Source organism: Anas platyrhynchos, chromosome Z, assembly GCF_047663525.1.
Source record: "Anas platyrhynchos isolate ZD024472 breed Pekin duck chromosome Z, IASCAAS_PekinDuck_T2T, whole genome shotgun sequence".
NCBI classification, from domain to species: Eukaryota; Metazoa; Chordata; class Aves; order Anseriformes; family Anatidae; genus Anas; species Anas platyrhynchos.
In genome coordinates, this window is record NC_092621.1 from 10207322 (window position 1) to 10229989 (window position 22668).

The window sequence follows — 22668 nt, forward strand, 5'->3', positions numbered from 1 at the left end:
AATGGAGCCCAAACTCCAGGAAGTTTGGCCCTAAATACACAGTGATTTGCTTTCACTGCTGCCCCTACTTCCACCGTTCCCATGGGGGACCAGCCCTCAGCCATGACGAGCGGGACCACCACGAGTCAAACTCAGCAGAGACCAGCTGGGCTAGGTAGAAATTAAACAGCCCCGAGCTGGAGGAGGTGAGCAGCCATCCACAGCCCCCCAGACACCCCCCAGGGTCTGCAGCAGTGCCGGAGGGGCACAGATCACACAGGATTTCTGCAGCTGTGGCCCAGAGCTGTACAGCATCCTCCCCAGCCCGGCTCTTCCCCCTGGCTTAATAAAGACCTACCTCTTATCCCTCTCTGCCCCCTTTTTCCATCCTGCCTCTCCCATTCTCTTAGCGTGGAGGGGAAGGTTACCGGGCAGGACCCAGCCAGGACAGAGACCTGCTGGGGTTGCCCAAGGTGCCTGCACACCCCACTGCCTCCTGGAACAAGGGCTGACCCTTTCCAAAAGAGGCTGGGGTACCCTGACACCGCTCTGCTCCCTGCAGTGCTCGTCTCCAGTCCCTCCAGCAGTGCCTCCAAGGGCACGGACACGTACCGGCGGTGAGACACGAGCAGGGACCTGGTGCAGCACACGGCTGAGCTGGATCCTTCCCCGTCTCCACTGCTCTGCTTCCATAGAGCCCTGAGGCTCCCCCAGCTCCCGGGGGTACCCAGCACAGGCTGCCAGCCCTTTGGGCTCCCGACAGCCCTGGGATGGCACCTGCCTTCTGCTTCCCGCTGACTCACCCCCCTCTGACTCACCTCCTCCTCCTGCCTGACTCACCCATTTTTACCAGGGCCGGCCGCGGGCGTCAGGGCAATGCCACAAGCTCCGTGAGGCAGCAAACAGGGCAGGGGAAGTGGTGCCAAACCCCCCTTCTCCCGCAGCGCTGGCTCGAGGCCACGTCGGGGCGGCGGGGCCAGCCAGGAGTGGGAGCGCTGCCATGCGCAAGCACGGCAGAGATAAGGAGCGAGGCCGGGGGCGGGTTTCCTCCGGGCTCCGAGGCTGCCTTCCAGGCAAACCCGGTGGTTTTATCAGCCCTCTGGCAGCCTGACCCCACCTCTGGCTGCGGGAGGGACACCCGGTGGACCTGCCTTGGGTATAGGCTGACATGTGTGATCCTGTGCTGCGCCTCTTCCCAGTTTGGCTCTGCGGGGTGGAGAGCTTCCTCGGCTGATCCCAGGCTCTGGAAGGGACCGAAGCAGCCAGAGGTGACAAAAGGCTGATCGCCCATCACTGCTCCTGCTGGGGAGCGGCTCTGCAGAGCAGAGCACATCCATCAAGGAGCACACGAGGGAGAGCAGGCACGCAGGGAAGACACGGATCCGTGCACACGCCTGGGCTGCGGAGCTGCGCCTCTCCCTGCTGCAGCCTTGTGGCTGGAGGATCCATCTCCCACCGAGAAAATCTGCCTTCCCAGGGCAAAGAGAACCAAATCAGGCCACCCTGCTTCTCCTGCAGGCTCCCATCAGGATGCTTTGCTCCCCAGGGGCAGCAGGGTGGGAGATGCACAGTGCTCACCGCGTGCTATCAGCGTGGCCAAAGGCACAGCCAACACCACGGTCACGGTGCCACCAAGGTCACAGCACCGGGTAAGCACCTGAACAAACCAGCAGCCACCAGCAGGACAGGCCCAGCAATTTAAATGCACATGCTGAAAGCAGGCTCTGAAAAGAAGGGCTTCCTGAACTGCCAGCAGAGGGATTTATTCACCCACCTTTAAGTCAGCGGCATGGTTCTGCTGCTCAGGTGACGTCAAAGGGCAGCGTGAGAAGTGAGGATTTTGGGCAACGACAGAGGGAGAAGTTCAGGCTTTCTGAACGCAGATGCTAAGCAGCGAGAAGTACGTGAAGTTGATGAAACAGTTCCTGAAACGGTTCCTGTTAACAAGGGCAGGCACACAGATTGCTAGTCTGACAAGGAGCCATCTACCAAGGTCAACAGAGGACATTTACCGTCTCTCCAGGAGCCCCAAACCAAGCCTTTCATTGCTGGGCTCCCCTTCCCACAGTGGCTCTGTGCTCCCCACATCTCCCTTCATGGTGCTTGGAAAAAAACAGAGCAGCCACAAGGCTGCTAACGTAGCTGGTGGCTGCAGCGACCCAGTCGGAGTTGCCAGCACGAGGACAGAGGCTGTAAGAGAGCCTGTTCCCCTCCCAGCATCTCCTCCTGCCAGGACTCAGGGAGATGAAATAGCTGGAGCTGGCACCCAGCGCTCATGGAGCATTCCCTGGGACCACTTTCCATCTCCTAGACAGAGCCCAGTGAAGCATCAGCCCTTTGTTCCAAAAATCACATCCAAGGTCACCCGATCCGATGTAAGGACCAGATGTGGAATTTCTTTAAATAAAAGCTTAGATTAGGGAGCGTACCCGTGGCGAGGGATGGGGTGGAATGGCCAAGCGCCTGCTAACCCAGCCTGCAAGTTTTAAGGACAAAGCTTCCTTTTCTGGTCAGTAACACAAATCCGAGCTTGCTAAAATTGGAAAGCCCACCGTGTGGCTTGCAGCTGGCGCTCACCCTTCCTGCAAGCTGCAAACCCCTATTGTCTTGGCAGCCCCGATCAAACCTCCCTGTGCAAGGGGATGCTCGTGTTGACTCAGCACATCCTGCAGCCCTCCGTACACATCCTGGGTGGGCTGGCTCGCACCGGCCGAGGCTCAGGATGGAAACAAGCTGTGTTCGCTTCCCACCTTGCTGTGGGAAGGGAAGTGGAGGTTTCTGCCATCCATCCCTTCCCTTGCTTCTTCTGTTGGTCCCTCTGCTGCTGTGCCCCATGGGGCACTCAGCACAGATGATGCTAAGCAGAGAGGCCTGGATAGGAAAGCAGCCAGACTTCGGCTTTCCTGCTGAACTACACGTGCAAAATTCCACTTTTAGCCCGGGCAGGCATTTAAAAGCCTCCTGACAAAGTAAAATGTGCCTGCAGGCCCTCTTCTGCATTTTGGAGAGGGCCTCCCTCAAAGGCATCGCCTCTGACCCTCTGCTCACCCTGCAGCACTCACCGGCGCAGAGCAGGAGGGAGCAGCCCCAGCACTGGCTGCACGGGTGATGCCATAAATCCAGCAGCCACACGTGGGGCAGCTGCAAGTGCCCCCTTGCCCTACAATTTTGGATAGCACTTACGAGACACCCGAGTGCCTTAGTGTGGTCTGTTCAGCCCAGACAGCCTCACCACTTCCCCATGGATCGAAAGCCGGTCTCCTTCCAGCAGACAAGGGCTCCTTCTTCCTCCTTTGTTCCAATTAACTTTACACCAGGATCCTTCCCAGCAGGACTGTCCCCCTGCATTTAACCACACTCCTCCAGACAGCAGCTCCTGCTGTTTTTGCCCTGATCAGTTCAGCTGCCTGTTCTCACCCTGATGGGGGTACCCAGACACCCCAATGTGCCGCTGGGTCCTTCCCTCTCAGCCTCCTCGGTCAGCAAAACAATTCCCCACTGCAGAAAGGATGCTTGACACGTTCACTAACAGCCTCAAAAGCAGGGGTGGGAATAGCACAGCTTAAACACTTTCACATCAAGGAGTGAGATATAGGGGAAAAAAAAAACAAAACCAAGCCACCCCAAAACGTCAGGACTGAAGGTTTGAACTGAGCAGACAATCCCGGCCCCCCGGCTCCCAGCCTTGTGTTCAGGGCTCATTTGTCTCGGGATACTATTGAGTTTTCACTCTGGTCTTAAAGCTCCCCAAGAACTCGCTCTCACCGTTTTCCACAATCTCCTCTCTCTCTGCCCCACTTCCAACAGGGACCTCAACTGCTGCTGGCTCCCAGCAAAGGGGTCTCCATGACCTTTGTAATTCAACACACTGGGAAAGGCTCAATCCCTTCCCTCTATTCCTATCCCAACTTTAAAAGCCCTCTTTGTTCCTGCTACAAACCCTGCCCCACGACCGTGGCTTAACCCTTGGGGCACTGCCTCACATACAAAGTGTTTCACAGAGGCATGGCAGGTTGCAGCAGCCACGGGGCCTAGGGAAGAGCTGTGCTGACAATCTGCTGGTGGCTGGAAGGATGCAGAACAAGACCCCTCCGACCATCCTCGTCCTCAACATCATACACTGCCAAGCAGTGCCTGTGGGGACTCTGCCCCACGCTGCTGCAGCAACACGAGGGTGGGAAGGGTTTGCGGCTCTGTACGGTGCCTGTCCCCAGTTTAGCAGGTTTATTACAATCCATGCCACAAGCAGGTGGATTTGGGGCAGCAAAACAGGAACGGGGGTGAGGAAGGAAGCAGCAGGACCGTGTGCTCCTCTCATCACTCCTGCAAGGACCCCTCTGCTCCTGCCCCAAGCTGCAAAGCACGGAGAGCAAGGGATGCCACGGAGCATCCCTTCTGCAGCTGGGTCGGAGCAGGGCTGCTTTGCAGCACCCCAAAACACCTCCTCTACAGACAGGATGGGGCAGGGCCACCTTGCAGCACCCCAAAAGGCCATTTCCTACCGGCTGCTGCAACTTCCCCTGCGCCCCTCACCAGGCTGGTTCGGTCCCTCCCTGCCTCACAGGGAAACTGAGGCACGGCGTGCAGCAAGTCGGAGTGAGAGGCACAGGGTGCTGAGCAGGAGGGCATCGGCACAGCAGGCATCTTCATGGCATGGAAAGCTCCTGGTGTCTGCACCACTCAGGCTGGCCCGATGTGCCCCTGCTGCTCCTGCAGGAGGGGCAAGAAATTGCAGTGGTGTATCATCAGTAAACGGGGGGAAAACAGCAGCTTTCTGCCAAACAAACCTCAAGAAAAAAGTCACTCAGCATTAGGGGATCCTGTCCTCTGAGAGCCCCAGCATACAGCAGGTGCACGCAACTCAGCCAAGAAAAGGTAATACCACTTGGGAACCAAAAATTTAGATACGGAGAGATTGCATTATAAAGCAGAAGAGTGTCCTGGCCCCCAAAAGGCTGGTAGGGGGCTGGATCACCATCCATCTCCTCGGTAAACCCAGAGGCTAATGATAGATTCGATCATTTCGGCTCCAGTTCAGACATTTCACTGATGCTATTCGAGTTACTCTTTCTCTGCTGCATTTATCACGACCACAATGAGGTTAAGAGCCCAGCGTTGCCGTCCAGTTCACCAGAGCTGCCAAATGGGAAAACAAAGCTCACGCTGCAGCAAGATGCACAGCAATCACACACTGCTCATCTACAGATCTCCCAGCATCTTCCCCCAGGTTCCTGTCCCCTGGTCCTGCTCCACCCTCCTGGAGACCCTACAGAGTGAACCCCTTCACCCTCCCAGGGATGTGTGTTCAGGTGGTATTTGCTTTTGTTGCCACACAAAGCATGATGTTGCTGCCAATATCCTTCCTTGCCCCAGCTCTGCTTCCCAGGGCACACCATATTAGATTAAATTCATTATCCCCTATCGCTTTATAGCACAATCTTTTCATTTCTCTCTTAACACACATCTGAGACATATCGAGTTTCAGACAAGCTCACTCCGAAGGAAATTCCCTGCTCTTTCCTTACAAGGGTTTATAAAAGCAATACCTTTTCTTCTTGGTACTCCTCCTGGAGGTTCGCTCACAGGCAGAATGAGACTTTTCTCCCCGCACCACCACCTTGCTCACACCTTTCCCAGGGCAGCATTCTCAGCGCTGCTCACGCTGGTGCAGCTCCGCCAGCGACATTTGGGGTTAGGCTGTGAGGAAGCTTTCAGGGGTGAGATGCCTTTTCCTCCCCGAGAAACAAACACAGGCATTTCCTGGTAAACTGCTCCTCCTTGCTTCCAGCCTCTGCGACACGACAGGCCTCTGATAGCAGCTTCCTACAGGAAGCATTGCTGCGTTTTGTTGGGTTACGCTACCAGTAAGATAGTGCAGGGAAACAGAACGAGAGGGCTGTTATCGGTAATAAATCACCCGTACTGAGCTGCCAGGAAGAGAGCTGCAGAGGAGAAAGGGAGAGGCTATTTCCAATCTGAAGCCTGCTTCCTCCACACATCCCAGCCACGAAGCAGCCCGTCGGCTGCAGGAAGCAGGCACAGCAGCCAGAGGAGCACTTGCAGGCTGGCAGCTCGGTGCCACGACTTCTGGCTCTCTCCACCAAGTTTTATCACCTGGCCAGGACAAATTGCTGCAAATACCTTTAGAAACCCAGGCTGGCAGCCGCAGGGAGAGGCAGGCCGACCAGCCCGAGACAAAAAGTCTGAGAATGTTCCAGTTCCTCAAAGCCTGATAATATTTTTGGCTCTTGCAGGCTCCTAGAAGATGAATTGAAAGCTCAGACCTGCCACTTGATGCCACAAGCGCTTTCCTTTGCTGGCAGCTGCGGCAGAGAGGACCTCAGGAATTACCCTTTGTACACCTCTGGCCCAGACTAATCCCATCAGCAAGGGAAGCACGGTACGGAAAGGACACAAGTGCCTGGTAACTTTTTTTTTTTTTGCTACGCCCTCACTGCACAGCCACAGCATTGCTGGCTGGCAGCAAGAAAACCCCAGCACAGTGAGTCCAGACATGCCTCCCCCAGGTCCCAGCTGAGCAAAAAGTTGGCTCTTGCAGAATATCCTTTATGCATGTTCCAGACAGGGCAATCTGTACAGCACGGCTGGGCTTGCTTATCTTCTCACAATTTAGGGAATGCAGGTAGCAGTGCCCGCCGCGGCAAAGCTTTCTTCTGGACCCAACAATTCCTCACGTCCCTGCTGAAATCCCCGGCGGTTTTTCAGCAGCAGCACCATTAACGTTGCTCCTGATGTCCAAAAGCTCCATTTTATCAGTGATGCTCCTGAGCAGAGTGTCCCCATCTGGCTCCACGCAGGCGTGCGTGTCCCAGAGCCGCCGAGGCGATGGCAGCAGAGCGCAGCACGTAACCCACACAGCACTTTCCGAACCTCGACGCTGCAGCTCAGCCAGGAGGAAATCTCTCTTGGCCGCCTCTCCCTAAATGCTTATTCCAGCACTGAGCGCCTAACTCCTCCCCGAATTGGGAGCCGATGTGACCTTGCTGCCTTGGGGCTTTTCTGGTCCTTGGTGCTGCGCTTAAAAATGCGCAGGAGGCAAGGCAGCAACACGGGGAGCAGCACTTCAAAGATGACACGGTTCTAACTCATCAGGTCACAGCGCCCAGGAGCCTGAGTCTTAGACAAGGATCTCGGCATGCAAGGTGCTGTATAAATGGAAAAAAAAACACTCTCTGCCCTAGAAACTGGCAATCCACGCCCCAACACACACACGCGCACACCGCACAGCTTTATCCACTCAGCCCTGCCACCGCTCCATGCTATTTCATTGCACTTCCTGGGGCCTCAGTCTGGAGGAAAGATCAGAAGAAACGGGCTGTGCAAATGAGGTCAGAGGGAACTACTGCTTGGCTCGATGGATTGTGATCACTCTGCCACCGTCCACGCCTGGAACATTTTGCCAGGCCAACTCTCACGCCAAGTGCTGAAGGTCGCGTGCGTTAAGAGCGGCGCTCGAGCTGATGATCTGAAATTGGCCTCAACGTCAGGTACCAGCACCTCAGCTCCCCCCCAAGGGAAGGAAGCTCCAGCTGCCAGCGCAGAGAACGGAGGGCTGTTTGGGCATCCTTTCCCCTCCAGCTCTGTCTGAACATCCTGGTCCCAGATGGATCCCAACCGCAGGCACCACAGCAGCACGCACCGTCCCGTAACAACCCCACCTGTCTGACCAGCATCAGTTGAGAGCATCCTCTGAGAGCATCCTCTGAAGGCAGGGCAGGCTCCTTCCTCCCTCACGCTGGGTTTTGGGCAGAGCACTGACCTTTGGAAGGTGTAACGAGAGAGGTTTACAGCTCACTCAGTGATCGGTGTCGAGATGGGCAAGCTGTGCTTGAGACCAGCCAGTCCCGTTCCCCTGGCTCACACCCAAGGCTTTAGGCACTTGACAGAGGACAGGTCAGGTCTCAGTCACACTCGCATTATGGCCAGGCTGGAGCCTGGCTCCCTGACCCCTTCTCTCCACGCAGCGAGTGGCGATGATGTTCCCTGCCTCCTTCAGTACCAGGAGCTGGCCCTCTGCCATCCTCTGCCAAGGGGTCTGCCTGAAAGCAGCTTCAGAATTGCTCAACGCCTCCCTCACCTGCCCAGAGGATGGTCTCAGACCATATCACAGGGCTCATCAGTGTCTGCTTGCTCCCCACCAGCGTACAAATACCCCGGGGCAAGGCAAACCGGCTGTGCGAGATGGACAGCGCGGCACGGCACGGCACGGGGCCGGCACCTCTGCAAGATGCAGGCACAGCAGGACCCACTTACATCGATTAACCGAGGATGAGCAAGGGCAGCAGGACGCCACGCTGCCCTCCGTGATTCAGTGAGAGGGCTTAGGAGACCGGTTTCCTTCCAGCTGGGCCTGCTCTGCAACTCAAGGCTTCAACCCGAGCAAACAGGAGCTGCCCAAGCCGGACAAAGCACCACGGCTGCTCCCCAGGGAGGATGGCTGTGGGTGCTGGGGGGACACTGAGCCCACAAAAGGAGGGGTCCAGGGCTGCATCAGGATGCACGGCCAGCCCAGAGGCTGCTCGGGCGCCGCAGCACAGGCTGCCGAAAGCTCGAGTTGCCATGGCAATCCCCCCAGCACGCCCCGCTGCCTCCCTCCTTTGTCTCTGCTCCCCCAAGCCTTGCTGTCCCCTCCCCGCCATCCCACACGTCAAACCCCCCTCGACGTGCTCCCAAAAATCCCCAAGGAAAAAAAAGAGGGGGGCAGAGGGACCCCACAAGCCCCCATCCCGGCCCGCCAGGTGGGCACGGTGCCCACGCCGGACCCAGGCGCACCGCCCCAGCTGGGTGACAGCGTCCCCGCGGTGACACGCAGCCCCTGCCCACCTCCCGCTGCCACCAGCGGCACAACGTGAGGCTTTCTGCATGTCAGAAAGCCCCCTGCAGCTCCTTCTACCTTGCGGCAGCACCAGGTCTGATGGAAAGAGAGGTCCCAGGCTCCTCTCGCCGCAGCCCAGCGGAGGTCTCTAGGGCGGCGAGTCTCCGCTCTCCGGTCCCAGCCCATTTCCACTTTAGGCAGTTCTGTTCTGCCGCACTTAACCTCGCTGTGGCTTGAACAGGAGACAAGATCCTGATTCGCTTCCTGTCCTAAAAATTGTTGTCTACTGTTGCTATGTGCTGTTAAACAGTTACTCAGCCCAGCCTGCGAGCACAGCTCCTCTCCCTTTCTCCTCCCCGACACAGGCACGAGATGCAAGGGAAGACAAAGGACCCTGCCGAGCCACGTTCAGGTGTGATACCCACCAGTATCTTTAGATCAATTCATTCAGTGACTTAACAAGATGGATAAAACACTTTTAAAAGCTCTGCTTCCTTCTCTGCTGCTGCTCCTCCCTCCCCTGCCCTTCCCCAGCTCGCGCAGGGCCCACCACAACGGGTTACATCACTTGAGGGTTATAGCAGAAGCTAGCAAAGCCTCGGTCCTCATCCAGGATGAGTCATGGAGCTCAGGAGAACGTGCAACTTCCTCCTGATACCATCACACAAGTCTTACACAGGCTAAAAATAAAGATGGGCCAGAACGACAGAGCCACGTCTTGCCTCGACACAGAACTCGGCAGAGCTCGGTGCTAACCTCAGCTTGGCTGAAAGACGTGACAGCGATCGCCTGAGCAGGTGGAAACCAGAAAGTTCAGAGGGGCTGAGAAGCCTTGTGTGTGCAGATAAGGGAGAGGCCCGGAGGCCTCACCCTGTGCCGTGCTAGGTGGGAGGATGTCAGCGGCAGATGCTGTGCAGCCACCCAGAGAAGGTCAGAGCCCTGCTCGCACGGGCCTTTGAGCATTTCCACACCCAAAACCTTCACGGAAAACTGCGCTTGGTGCTGGGTGCATCCATCCAAGGTGACAGGAACCGGCTGCTGTGAACAAGAGGGATGCCAAGTTTTTGGCAGGCAAAGGCTGGGAAGCTGATGGTTTGCAGGCACGCAATGCGTGGGCACCCACAAAGCAAGGTCCAAAGGGTGCCTGGCACGAGGCCGAAAAAAAAAAAAGGAGGGTCACACCTACATCTGATAGGGAAAGGATTTGGCTCAGACACTTTAGGTAAGTGAGGAATTCAAAGTTCTTCCTGATCCCCAGCACACTGTGCCCCTGCAAAACCTTTACACCCTGGTACACAGGACTCTTGCACGGCAGGACTGCACACAAATAGGAGCTCAGAGGGACATCAGCAATATTTGGAGGCCTAAAATTAGCCCCAGCAGATGATCCTCTGCTCCATTCTTGGGAGCAGCGAGAACTGAACAAGGATCCAGCTGTCCCAGCACTCCCAAGAAGAGGATCTCTGAATGCCCGCCCTCCTTGCAGCAGAGATGGTAGGGCAAAGAGGGGATTCCTCGCATAACTCCGGTGCCAACACTCACGAGGAACCCAGGGCCCCATCCCTGAAGGGGGAGAAGCATTTCCTTGAGGTTTCCAGTGGGAAGAGGACCTACTGGTATGACCAAGGGGCAATGGCAGCCCAAACGTGCTAAGAGCACGTAAATGCACCTCTTTGGTTGAAGCCACATAATACCTCTCTTTTCCATCATTAAGATGTAGGATCTCAGCAAGGAGCAGGCATTAGTGTCCACCACGCCTCAGCTGGATAAAAGGGCTGCTCTGCTGCTGCCACCCCATGTAACAGGGACGCCTTCCTTCCCTCCTTTTAACCTCCCAGGTGAATCTACCCCTGCCTCACTGCCCGCGGCTTCCACCTCGGCATCAGGCTGAAGGAAATGGGAAGGAAAAAATGGCCCGAGGCCCAGCCTCCACTTGTCTCTGGCCTGGCCCCAACCTTCCTTGGCAGACGCCGAGAGGAAGAGCCGTGCAGCCTGGGCAGTCACGTGCACTGAGCTGCCCCACGAAACCTTCTCCTGGCCAAACTGCACCTGAACTCTGGACCGAGAGAGAGCCTCGCTGCGGTTCTCCAGAACCAAAACGCAGGTGAAGGCTCCCTTCCCAAAGACCTTCACATTTCTGGCCATACAAAGACTGCCAGTCCTCCTGAATCACTGATACGCCATGGCCAAGAGCCAGGCTCCCTCCTGGAATTACAAAGTCTTGGGAAAATGCAGGCAGAGCTCAACTGGTTCTGACAGAAAGCAGGATTGTGCCTCTGCTGAGCTCTGGGTGAAGCCTTAGCTCTCTTTTTTTTTTTTTTTTTTTTTCAGCTGAAGGACAGCAAGCAGCAGAGCAGCAGCTGGGAAATCCTCCCACTCCACACTGCTGGTGGACAGAAGGACAAGCTCAGCGAGCACCGCAGATAGCAAGGTCCCGAGGGTTTAAAATACACTGCCCTTTAGCTCCCGACTGGTGGCTGCGTGCAGCGTTCAGCAGTCTCGGCAGTGCAGGTGACACCCACCCAGGCTCCCTCGGCCACCCTGCCAGCCCAGGGGGTGAGCAGCTCCGTGACACCCGCTGTGCTGAGCTGTCCCCAGGGATTGAGGGGAGGCAGGAGGACAAGCACGGCGTTCCCGGCCTTCCTCTAACCCTCCTGGAGAATAATCGTGATTGAATGAGTGCTAACCTGGGCACAGGGCTGACGCAGGCAGGGGAGGCAGCTCTCAGCACCCGCAGCGTGGTCTTGGGGCTGCTGGTTGTGGCTGCGTTGGGTCACCTGGAAAGACAAGAGGTGCACGTTAAAGATCCAAGTTAAATTCAGCTGAGCAATAACCTGCCCACACAGAATAACCTCCCCAGTGCTGGTCGGCCAGCGATGGCTCACACCCCAAGCCAAGCGGTTTTATGGTCTGCGCACAGCTCCGAGGGACCCTGAGCACCCCCAGCATCGTGAAGACCCCACAGGATCTCCTACCCGTGCTAAAGTCACCCCTCCAGCTACAACCTTCTCCTGTTAACACCCCGAGTGACTCGGGGTAGACGTGCTGTTTGGGACAGAGCCGGATCCACGAGACAGGTGCTGAGGTCGCTGCCACTCTTCCCCTTCCCCAAATTCAGGGGGAAGCCTTGGCTTTGCCCCACCGCACGGGTGCTGCCTGTACATCCGTGGGCACACCGGGATAGGGTTTAGGGACAAGCTCAGCCTCTGCTCTGCTGTCCCCTGGCTGCCCACCAAGCCTCAGGGCACGGCCAAGGCAGGAAGGGGCAGACAGTGCTGTGGGGGAACCCGGTGTTCTCACCCCAAAGACACCCAGCCAAACCCGACGCTGCAGCATTTCCCAGGCTACAGCAAAGGGGGCAAGCGACAACTGCTTTATGGAAAACTCCACGAGGCCAGCCAGAACTGTCACAAAGCCGTTGTTTAAGGCTCCTCCCTGGGCTCCCAGTGCTGAGATTACAGGCTACCGGAGATAGCACTGTGCAGACGAGATGTCCCTGAAAACCAGGACAACGCCAGCCTCCCCAAAAACAGGCCTCACACTCCCCTGGTCACTGGGATGATCAGCAAAAGCTGTCTGGGGGCAGTTTGTATACACGTTTAAAAGCCTCCCCTGATGCCCTGCTGTTCCACGCTGGAAGGCTGCGAGCAGGAGCGTGCCAGTGACAAGAATTGCCTCGGACACGGCTGACGAGCTGCCACCCACACGCTGCCGTGGCGCAGGAAGCGAGGGCGATCCATCTGACAGGGCCTGCCAAAAACCCTTCCCAGGAAGGCAGCGATCACCCCCCGTGGGCCGAGGGCAGGAGATGTGGATTATCACCCCGGCTCCTGCACAAAGGGCTTTGCGTCTCTGTTAACTTCCAGCAACAATCAGAGTGTTGGCATCAGCCCGGGCCCGGGCCATGGATTCGTTACTAAAAGCACTTCCAGCTGAATCGCTGACTGTACTTCTTGCAGCACACAGGACTTCTCCGCAGGCTTCCTTCCAAGTGCTGCTCTGCCACCGCACTGCTCGGCTGGGGGTGGTCCAGGCCACCAGGCAGGCGGCTCTGGCTGCAGACCACCGGCTCTGAGATGCAGAGCACGCGAGCTTGGCTGCTGTTATCACAGGATTCACAATCAGCTGGGGACGGTGACAGAAACGGGGGAAAATTAACCGGCTGCTAAGCACTGGCAAGGCCAAGAAAAGGAGACCATGAAGGAGAGGAGCAAAGAGAGGACAGAGATGTGCAAGGCAGCTTCCCCATCAAATAAAATAGTTTTTAGATCAAACCTCAAGCTTTGCAAGGCCAGGTTCTCTGGAGGTTACAGCAACCTGGCTGGCGTACCCGTGGGCACGAGAGGAATGGAAAAACAAACAAAAAGCTGCTCAGAGAAGACTGCCCCAGGAAGCAGAGCTGCCAGGTGCTGCCAACAGGAGAGCAGAGCAGAAACACGCAGCTGCCACCCAGGTGCAGGGACCCAGGCGACCCGATGAAGGGAGGGGGGGTCCCGGCTGCGGTGTGAGGTGGAAAGGGACCGGGCAAAACCTCCAGGAGGAGATTTTCGCTGCAGACTCACATTTTCACCCACAATGACATCCTCCACCAGCCATCTGCTAGCGTACAAATGGCTCCCTCTGGGATTTCGCGTTTGCCCCCCGCGTTGCCCTTCACACCTGTCCTGCCTCAAACCCGAATCCTTAATTCCTCCAGCCAGGGAAGCCTCCGATATCTGAATCGCAGCTATGCTGGCAGTCCTCTCAGAGCACCACAACACCATTTTCCTCACCCAAACAGCTTTCTACCTTCCCTTTACATCCTCTGCCACATGCACAGGGATGAGACGTTTCCTTTCCTCGCTCTGTACCCGAAGCATCCTGCCCCCCAGGCACTGTGGGTTTCCACACAGTGCGTGACGATGCCACCAGACCCAGCACCGGCAGGGGACAAGCACAGGCAGGCACGGAGCAGTGAGGGCAGGTACCGGGCTGGGGAAGCGTCAGGAGTCTAGGAAAATCAGCTTTCAGGACCCAGATCAATGCCCACCCCCTGAAAACATCCTCAGGATCAGGAGGAAAACCTGAAAATTAAATTAAAAAAAAAATCATCCTGTGTGTCTCTGCCCTTTGCTACGCGGAGACATGCCAGGACTAGACGCTGGACAAAAAGGAGGAAGGCAGCAGTGCTGATGTGCCTCCCCACCCTCGGAGGCCAGCCCGGATCCAGGGGAGGGAGCTTCCTCCCCTCTCCCCGAACCCAGGAGGGGAGCAAGACCTGAAAACGCCGAGGGATGAGGGGGACACAGGGACGGGGAAAGCTCAGCACGTACCGGCAGCACGCACGGCCTGGGCGCTTGGCTCAGCTGCGAGGAAGCCGCCAGGACCAACCCTGGCAGCGAAACCCAAGCGCCGCCTCGCTCCCTGTGGCTGAGACCCCCCCCGGCAAGCTGTCCCTCTGCCAGCAGGCCCCCCAAAAACCCGGCACCCGAACGGCACCGACCCCGCAGGGGTGATGGCCACCGGGCTGCATGCCGGGAGCCGTAGTCCCGCGGCGGCCCCGAGCCTCGCTCACGCCAGCACCGCTCTGCCTGCCGGGGCGAGACGGGGACGGCGGCGGGGCTTGGCCGGGTGACGCTTTGGCCCGAAAGCCTTGTCCCCAAAAAAGCCTTGTCCCCAAAAAAGCCTTGTCCCCAAAAAAGCCTTGTCCCCAAAAAAGCCTTGTCCCTAAAACACTCAGGAGGGGCTTCTCCTCAAAACACTTGTCCCCAGACCTCTTCTTCCTAAAATGCTCAGGAAGGGCTGCTCCCTGTGCCTCTTGTCCCTCAACCCCTTGTCCCCAAACCCCTTCTCCCCAAAACCCTTGGGAAGGGCTCGTCCCTGAACCCCTTGTCCCTGAACCCCTTAGGAAGGGATTTTTCCTATACCCCTTGTCCCCAACCCCCCCCTTCTCCCCAAAACCTTTGGGAGGGGCTTCTCGCTATACCCCTTGTCCCTAAACCCCTTGTCCCCAAACCCCTTGTCCCCCAAGGCCCCTTCTCCCCAAAACCCTGGGGAAAAGGGCTTCTCCCTATACCTCCTGCCCCTGAACCCCTTGTCCCTAAAACCCTTGGGAAGGGCTCCTCCCTATATGCCCTGACCCCAAACCCCTTGTCCCTAAACTCCCCGTCCCCAAACCCTTTGTCCCCTAAACCCCCAGGGAAGGGCTTCTCCCTATACCTCTTGTCCCTAAGCCCCTTGTCCCCTAAAACCCTCAGGAAGAGCTTCTCCCTATACCCCTTGTCCCTGAACCCCTTGGGAAGGGCTTCTCACTATATCCCTTGTCCCTAAAACCCTCAGGAAGGGCTACTCCCTATACCCCTCGCCCCTAAACTCCCCAAAACCCTCAGGAGGGGCTTCTCCCTATACCCCCTGCCCCTATACCCCCCGACCCTACACCCCCCGACCCTACACCCCCCGACCCTACACCCCTTTCCCCTAAATTCCCCAAAACCCTCAGGAGGGGCTTCTCCCTAAACCCCTTGACCCTATACCCCTTGACCCTATACCCCTTGACCCTATACCCCTTGACCCTAAACCCCCCTGACCCTAAACCCCCCTGACCCTAAACCCCCCTGACCCTAAACCCCCTTGACCCTAAACCCCCTGACCCCAAACCCCCTTCACCCCCACCCCCCCTCACCCCACGCCCCAGCCCCCCCCCGTCCCCTTACCCCCCCCTCAGCCCCCCCCCCCGGTCCCGGAGCCCCCCGAACCTTCTGGAACCGGAGCCGATGATGGGAGGGGGGGGGGCAGCGTTAACCCCTTCGGTGCCGGCCCGGACCCACCAGCGCCGCCGCCGCCGCCGCGGCCCCGACTCTCCCGGGCGTTCCTTCCGGGTACGCCGCGAGGCCACGCCCCCCCGCGGCCGCCTCCGCGCCGCTGATTGGTGGGGAGGGTCGGGGGAGAGGGGAGAGGAGCGGGGGGGAGGCCAATGGGAGAGCGCGGGGGTGGTGACGCCAGGGGCGCGGGGCCCGCCCCCTCCACGTGCGGGTGTGTGATGACAGCGGGCAAGGGGCGGGCCCTCGCGGGGAGCGTTCTGATTGGCTGGCGGCGGGGAGGGGGCGGGGCCTGGCTCGGGGCTGAGGGGGAGGGGGAGGGGGAGGAAAGGGGGGGCTGAGGGGGGGGGGGCGCTGACCCCAAAACCCCTGAGGCGGCCCCACAGGGTCCAGGTCCCGTGAAACGCCCCCCGTGGGCACCACGCCGTGAACACCGCATGTCCCGGCCCCACAGAGCTGGGTGCTGCCCCACGGGGCTCTGGCCCCATGTATAAACACCCCATGGGCACCCACCCCATAGACACCCACCCCATAGACACCCACCCCATGGGCACCCACCCCATGGACACCTACCCCATAGACACCCACCCCATGGGCACCCACCCCATGGGCACCCACCCCATAGACACCAACCCCATGGACACCCACCCCATGGACACCCACCCCATAGACACCCACCCCATAGGTACCCACCCCATAAACACCCACCACAAGGACACCCACCCCATAGACACCCACCCCATAGACACCAACCCCATGGGCATCCACCCCATGGACAGGGCATGTCCTGGCCCCACAGACTTGGTCTCCTGCCCTACAGACCCCTGACCCCAAGGACACACACCCTACAGACACCCACCCCACAGGCACAGTGTGTCCCAGCCACACAGGCTTGGCCTCTTGCCCTACAGAGCCCCAACCCCACAAGCGCTCATCCCACAGATACCCCCTCCCCCCCCCGAAACACCCACCCCATGGACACCACCTGTCCTGACCCCACAGACTTGGCCTCCTGCCCTATAGAGCCCTAATTCCACAGACATGCATCCCATGGACATGGCATGTCCCAACACCGCAGGCTTGGCTTCCTGTCCTACAGACCCCTGGTCCTACAGACACCCACCCCATGGACACAGTGTGTCCTGGCCCCACAGGCTTGGCCTCCTGCCCCACAGACCCCACAGCCACCCACCCCATGGACACAGTGAGTCCTGGTCCCACAGGCTTGGCCTCCTGTCCCACAGGCCCTCAGCCCCACAGACACTTACCCCATGGACACCCACCCCCATGGGCACCCACCCTACAGAAACCCACCCCACAGACACCCACCCCACGGACACAGCATGTCCCGGCCCTATAGGCCTGGCCTCCTGCCCCACAGACCTCCCACCCCACACACACCACCCCCCAGCCCCACTGTGACCTCCCCCAGTCACAGCCCCATGGGTGTCCCCCTCCCCACGGACACAGCCCCACCAAAGGGCCCCAAATCCCCTCGTGACACCAAACCTGAGTGGGACGAGCCCGCTGCCGGCCTGGGCAGCTCCATGCAGGAACCGCAGGGGTTTGAGGGAGGTGTGGAGGAAACGTGGCGTGAATCCGCTCCACAGCTGTCCCTGCTGCTCAGCCGGCCGTGATGCTGCCCTAAAACCAGCAGGTTTGGGGCCAGCACGGGGCGTTTCACGTGCAGGTGCTGGTTTCGGGGAGGAAGAGCCTGGCTGGGTTCCCCCACTCGGTCACAACAGGGGCTGCCTACGTGGCAAAATTGTCCCCTTTCTGTCCCATCGGGGACATTTCAGAGGCCGTGGAAGCGCCCCGTGGGCTGGAGCCACGCGGTGGGCACGGCACAGGCTGTGCTCACGGCTGGAAGGGGCTGAAACGAGCTCGGCATTAGCAAATGGTTAATGAGGCATTATCGGCCCGAGCAGGAACTGAACTGGAACAGCTTCAGTCACCGCCGAGCCCCATCCGAAGGATCTGCTGGTTCAGCTCCTTGGCTGTGGGGAGATGTGGGTTCCTTTGTCCTCGGCGGGGATAATACATCTCTGTGCATTGTGTGGGCAGCGGAGGATTAATAATGCCCCAAGTTATTTACCTCCCGCTTCGGAGCGCTTAGGGTTGGCGAGCGATGTCCCTGCCGAGCACGCTGTCCCTTAGCAACCTCCCTTGGTTTTTAAAGCACGACTCCAGCTCCAAAAGCAGGATTAAGGAGCGGGATGCCAGAGCTCGTGCTAACAGGCTTGGTGGGGTGAGAGCGTTGCCTAACCCTTTCTGCATTGCTCTCCGGACAGGCATATTCTGATTTTTCATCCTCTCTGCTCCACTTCCCTGCCTACAGCCTCCATCAGGGCCACTTGGCGATGGGTAGGCACAGGGACAGAGCTGCGGGGCTGTGGGGGATGCCCGTAAAACCTCCAGATGCTTGGAGGAGATGGGGAGAAGGGAAAGGTCCCGCATGAGCCATCCCACCCATGTGCACAGGGAGCGGTTTCCATCCCTGGCACACGGCTCCCTCGCGCTGTAAGGGCCGTCAGCGGGGTGTTTCCCCAGGAAGATGAGGTGTCCCAGGCAGCGTGCGGCGCCACGACGTCCTTCCGTCAGGAGCCCCGCTGCCCGCGGGGCTTCCCTTTGAAGGGTAACGCTGGCGGGGTGCCGGCAGGGTGAGTTCATCGCTGGGTGAGTGCCCTGCCGAGCAGCACGGCCGGTTTGCCAGGCTGCCGAGCAGCCAGCGGGCTGACACTAGCCAGGCTCCTGCCGAGGTTTTAGTTGGCATCACGGAGAGGTGATGCCTCCCCGTGCACACGCGCGTTTTGTTGGTGTGGGTGGGTTTCGTAATCCGGAAAGTGCCGCGTCGGAGCCGACGCCTCGCCCCGTGCCGGCAGCCGGGCCGGCTGTGTGTAGGTAAAGAGATGCAGGAACGGGGTGAGGGATGGGCTCAGATGGAGCTGGGGCTCAGCCAGGAAGAGATCATGGTAGATTTTGGAGGAGCTGGTAGGAGCAGCCGTCACGGTGCTTGGAGGCGATGCTGGACCCAACGCCCCTAGGTGCTGCACCAGAGCCCCTGGTCAGCCCCACAAGACCCAGCCATGCGGGACCTCTCCCTCACCAGCCTCCAGCACCGAGCTCATTTACCTGTTCAACCGAAACGTCTGTAAGGCTGGAGGTGACTCAGGCATGAAGAGCGTCATCCCCAAGCAGCCCTCCTCCCCTCTGAGAGGGGACAGGAGTGGCGTTGCCTTGCGGCACCTGCGGGAAGTCCTCCCTGCGTGGCTTGGAGCAGGGATCGGGGTGCAACCCAGCTGAAGTCACCCCAAGCGAGCTCGGGAGCTGCCTTGCCCCAAATTGGGGTGCCTGCCAGGATTCAGAGTCCTGCAGGAAAGGGGGGGGGGAGGTTGGCAGCAGCACCACAAAGGTGGATCTGATGCCACTTTAATGAGCAGTGGTGTTAGGGCCAGTTTGGGCTGGTTGTGCTCTGCTCTGAGCAGGCGGTTGGGCTGGGGCTGTCCCTGCCTGCCCCTTGGCAGTGGTGCTCAGAGGTGCCCAGCTGCAGCCCCATACACAATGCTGGAACAGAGCCTGGGGTCAAAACTGAACCGTTGAGGTTGGAAAAGACCTTCAAGGTCATCAAGTCCGACTCGAGCTACCCAGTCCCAGCACACATGTGCCAGCTCAACACTGAGGAAATAACCCTGGTGCACCTCTCTCCTTTGGGGCACATAAAATCCTCAATCCTTGGACACCACTGAGCCTGAAGACATGGGGGAGCAGCTCCTAGCATCAGCCAGGCCCAGCCTGGAGGTGGGAATTTGGTGCTTTGGGTTAAGGATAGCACCAGGGATGGCTCTGGACAGGGTGCAAGTGGTGCAGAGCAGCTTTGCGCCCATGTCAGACGCAGGAAGGTATCCTCTTGCTCTCCCATGCCCCAGCATCTCCCACTGCTGTGTTCCTGCAGAGACGATTTCTTTCCTTCCTACCTGCCTTTAAAAAAAAAAAAAAAAAAAAAAAAAAAAAGGCAAGGGAGGAGCTGATAAACTCCGTTTACCAACCCAGATAGCATCTGTTGCAAGCCGCCGGTTGTGCCGGTGCCGGTGCGTGCCAGGGCTGCCCGGCGCCGTGCAGTGACGTTGGGGCCGTGTTAACCACGATAGCACTCGGCAAACATCCCCTCAGCGTCATCTTGGCAGGGTGCTGGTGGTGGAGACCAACGCAGAAATATTCCCACTAGGGCCAAGGGGTGCCTGCTGGCTCGGATTTTGGCTGAGCCCCATCCACAGGGCTCGGTGACGGCTGGTGGCTGGGAGGGATGCTCCCCTCTGGTGGGTGAGGGGGGTCCTAAAGGGGGCTGCCGGGCAGGGGCTGAGGTCCGTGGGTCCATCTGGAAGCCGAGGGGACCCTGGGGTGCCTCCTGGCCCTTTGGGGTCACTGGAAATGCCTTCCCCTCGCCGTGCTGGGTCAGAGGATGCTGCCTGTTGACACCAGATGGCAGTCCAGCCCTGCTTATTTTCATCTGGGAGCTGCCCGGAGCCGTGGAGGAGAAGCTCGGAGCAAGAAGGAGCAGTGCAGAAAGGAATAAAGGAGCCAGCACATGGGGAGCGATGGGCTCCTCCCTGCCCTCCACGGGGAGCAGGGACACACAGGGGGCTGTGACAGCGTTTTTACAAAGTCACAAAGCCGTGGAGGTTCGCCTTTGGTATCAGGTCTCACCTCTCGGGGTTCACCGTATCACCATGTAGAATGATTCACTGGATCTTCCTGGTGATGCTCGGCTCAGCCTGGGATTTATCTATGTCCATGGGGCGGCTGAAGCTGCTGGCTGTGCACTTGCTGCTGAACTGATGCCATCCTGATGCTCTCCCTTCCCCTTCTTGTTTGCTCATCTCTAGCAGGGACACACGAGAACGCTGCTGAGGTGTTAGTCCTTGGTAGTGGCCTGCACCAAGCACCATTTCCTTTGTATTTAAAAGCAAATCTCATGCTGAGCATGCTTACCCCTCATTCTGCTGCAGTAATCTGAGTTTTGGTTTCCTAAATCCAGGCATTGGGAGACCCCAACCCGATTGTACCTTTGTCTTAAAACCAAATCTTTAGGGTAGGGACTGCTCTCAGTTTTTGGAGAACAGTTTATCTGATCCTCTCTGCATCTTAAGCACATCTGCATCTATAGAGCAAACAAAGGCAGGGGGAGCCCGTGGAGCAGAGGAGCAGATCTGAAGGAAGGGATGCACTAACTGCTGCCACTAATGGGTTCAGATCTTGCTGAACATCACACCTTGAAAGCGCCCAGATGTGCAAACACACCCAGATGTGTGGGGATGCCCAGGAAGAAACCACTTTTGCTGAGCTTCTTTGGCTCCCAGCACCTGGCTCTGCCCCCTGCCACCAGCCCTTCATTTCAGTGAACGCACCCAGTCCCTTATCAGGCTCTCAGGAGGACTGGGACTTAAACATCACAAAAATCCCTGCAGCTGCTTGTGCAGGGTTCCTGTATGAGTCTCACCAGCTTTGGAGCACCAGCAAAAAGGAGAGCAGTGCCATGGGGGGGACAGGCCACCTGCCTGCGGGCATTGCATGGCACTGGTGGAGGATGCTGCAGCAATTCCTGGAAAGTGGTCTGGGGCTCCCCAGAGCAATTTCTGGCTTAGAGGGCTGCCTTTCATGCTTAGATCTGCATGACAAAGCCCTGCAAGCAGAGCTGGTTTGATTTCATTTCAGGGAGGAAAAAACACACATCCCCCAAATGACCTAGTGCTGATAAGCATCACCTGATGATGCAGCTTATGCTGTTGAGTCCCCAGGGAGCAGGGTGATCCCTGTACCTCTAATATACGTGCTGCTCCGCAGCCAGGCACCCACTCTGCTGCTAAGTGGGTGAGGGAAGGAAAGAGGATAACATTCATGAATTAAAGTTGCAGCCCTTTCCTCCTCCATGACTAATCCCTGTTCAGATTTAATCAGGCAAAGAGCGTATTTCAGCCACGGCGGCCTGAGTTACTGCAGCAGCTCCACGCTCCCCAGAGGCTGCGCTCCAGCGGCTGCCGTGCAGGCTCACAGCAAAAAGGAAAATCCAGCAGACTGAGGCCCAGCAGCAGGTAGAAACAATGCCAAGGGAAATGAAATGCCGGAGGAAAATGAAAATAAGCCATCCAGCACTGTGCGGATCTCAGTGTGCTGGCTGAGCTAAGCAGGCAGCTCAGGTTTGGGGAGCGTTGCAGGGTGGGTGTGGAGGGATGGTGGAGGCTGTGTAGATAAAAACAAGCAGAAGGTGAAGAGCAGAGGGAGCTGGATGACAAATGCAGCATCTTTGTGTGCTTTTTCATTAGGACTGTGTCAGCCTGGTCCAAGCATTCGGCTGGGAAAAGGGGCTTTGTAAGGACCCCAGGCTCCCTTTACAGTCAGTGGAGAGAAGTGGGTACTTTCAGGGCACCTAACTTAGTTTGAAAATGTTTTGGAGGGTGAAGGCAACTGTTTCTGAGAGGTGTTTGCACTGATTTTGTAGAAGACAGTGGGAAGAGCTCAGAGACAGACACCCATACTGCCAACACCTGCATTTGCCCTGCTGAATCCTGACCCAGAGGGGACCTCACATAAAGCTGAGGGGGTGCCCGCTGTGAAGGATGCTGAGGGAACAACCTGAGAGGACACAGAACTGAAGGAAAACGTGGTCAATGTCCCAGTGGTGACAAGTGAGGGAGAAAAACTACCTGCTTGCCTTCTAACTGTGCATTGGGACAGCAAGAGAACGAAGAAGGGGATAGGAAATGTCATCAAGAGCTTCATGGAGAAGTGGGGCAGCTGTGCAGGTTGGCACAAATGCAGTGTCAAGAAAAAGTGTCTCCTGATTCACTTCATGGCCAAGGCACTGGTACATCCCACCTCTGCAGACAGCTAGGTGGCCATATGAGCATACAGAAATGTAGAAAGGATGAGGCTGAGAGCATTCAGCACTGATGGCAAGGAAGTAGGTGCACAGAGTTTTGAGCAAACCCTGAGTACAAAGAGAAAGTTTCTTAGGCTCAGTTTTGCTTCTGCAAGGTTGCTGCCTCCTCCCAGCCGTGC

General features: G+C 58.0%; 1 protein-coding gene across 12 annotated transcripts in view; it reads right to left on the reverse strand.

Annotated features, from left to right (window-relative positions):
• The window catches only part of ATOSB (atos homolog B), a 33506-nt gene extending 16362 nt beyond the window's left edge, over positions 1-17144 (reverse strand). For 2 of the 12 annotated variants that reach the window (XM_038171218.2, XM_038171230.2), the window contains exons 1-2: positions 15550-15685; positions 11503-11592 (exon numbers count right to left, since the gene is read on the reverse strand). The gene's annotated coding sequence lies outside the window, so the exon portion shown is untranslated. Of the gene's footprint in view, positions 1-591; positions 743-797; positions 1502-1753; positions 1917-8893; positions 8954-11502; positions 11593-14127; positions 14437-15549; positions 15687-17121 lie in introns of those variants that run through there. The other 10 variants (XM_038171222.2, XM_038171221.2, XM_038171223.2 and 7 more) reach the window with 10 other exon arrangements.
• Between the last annotated feature and the right edge of the window lie 5524 nt (positions 17145-22668).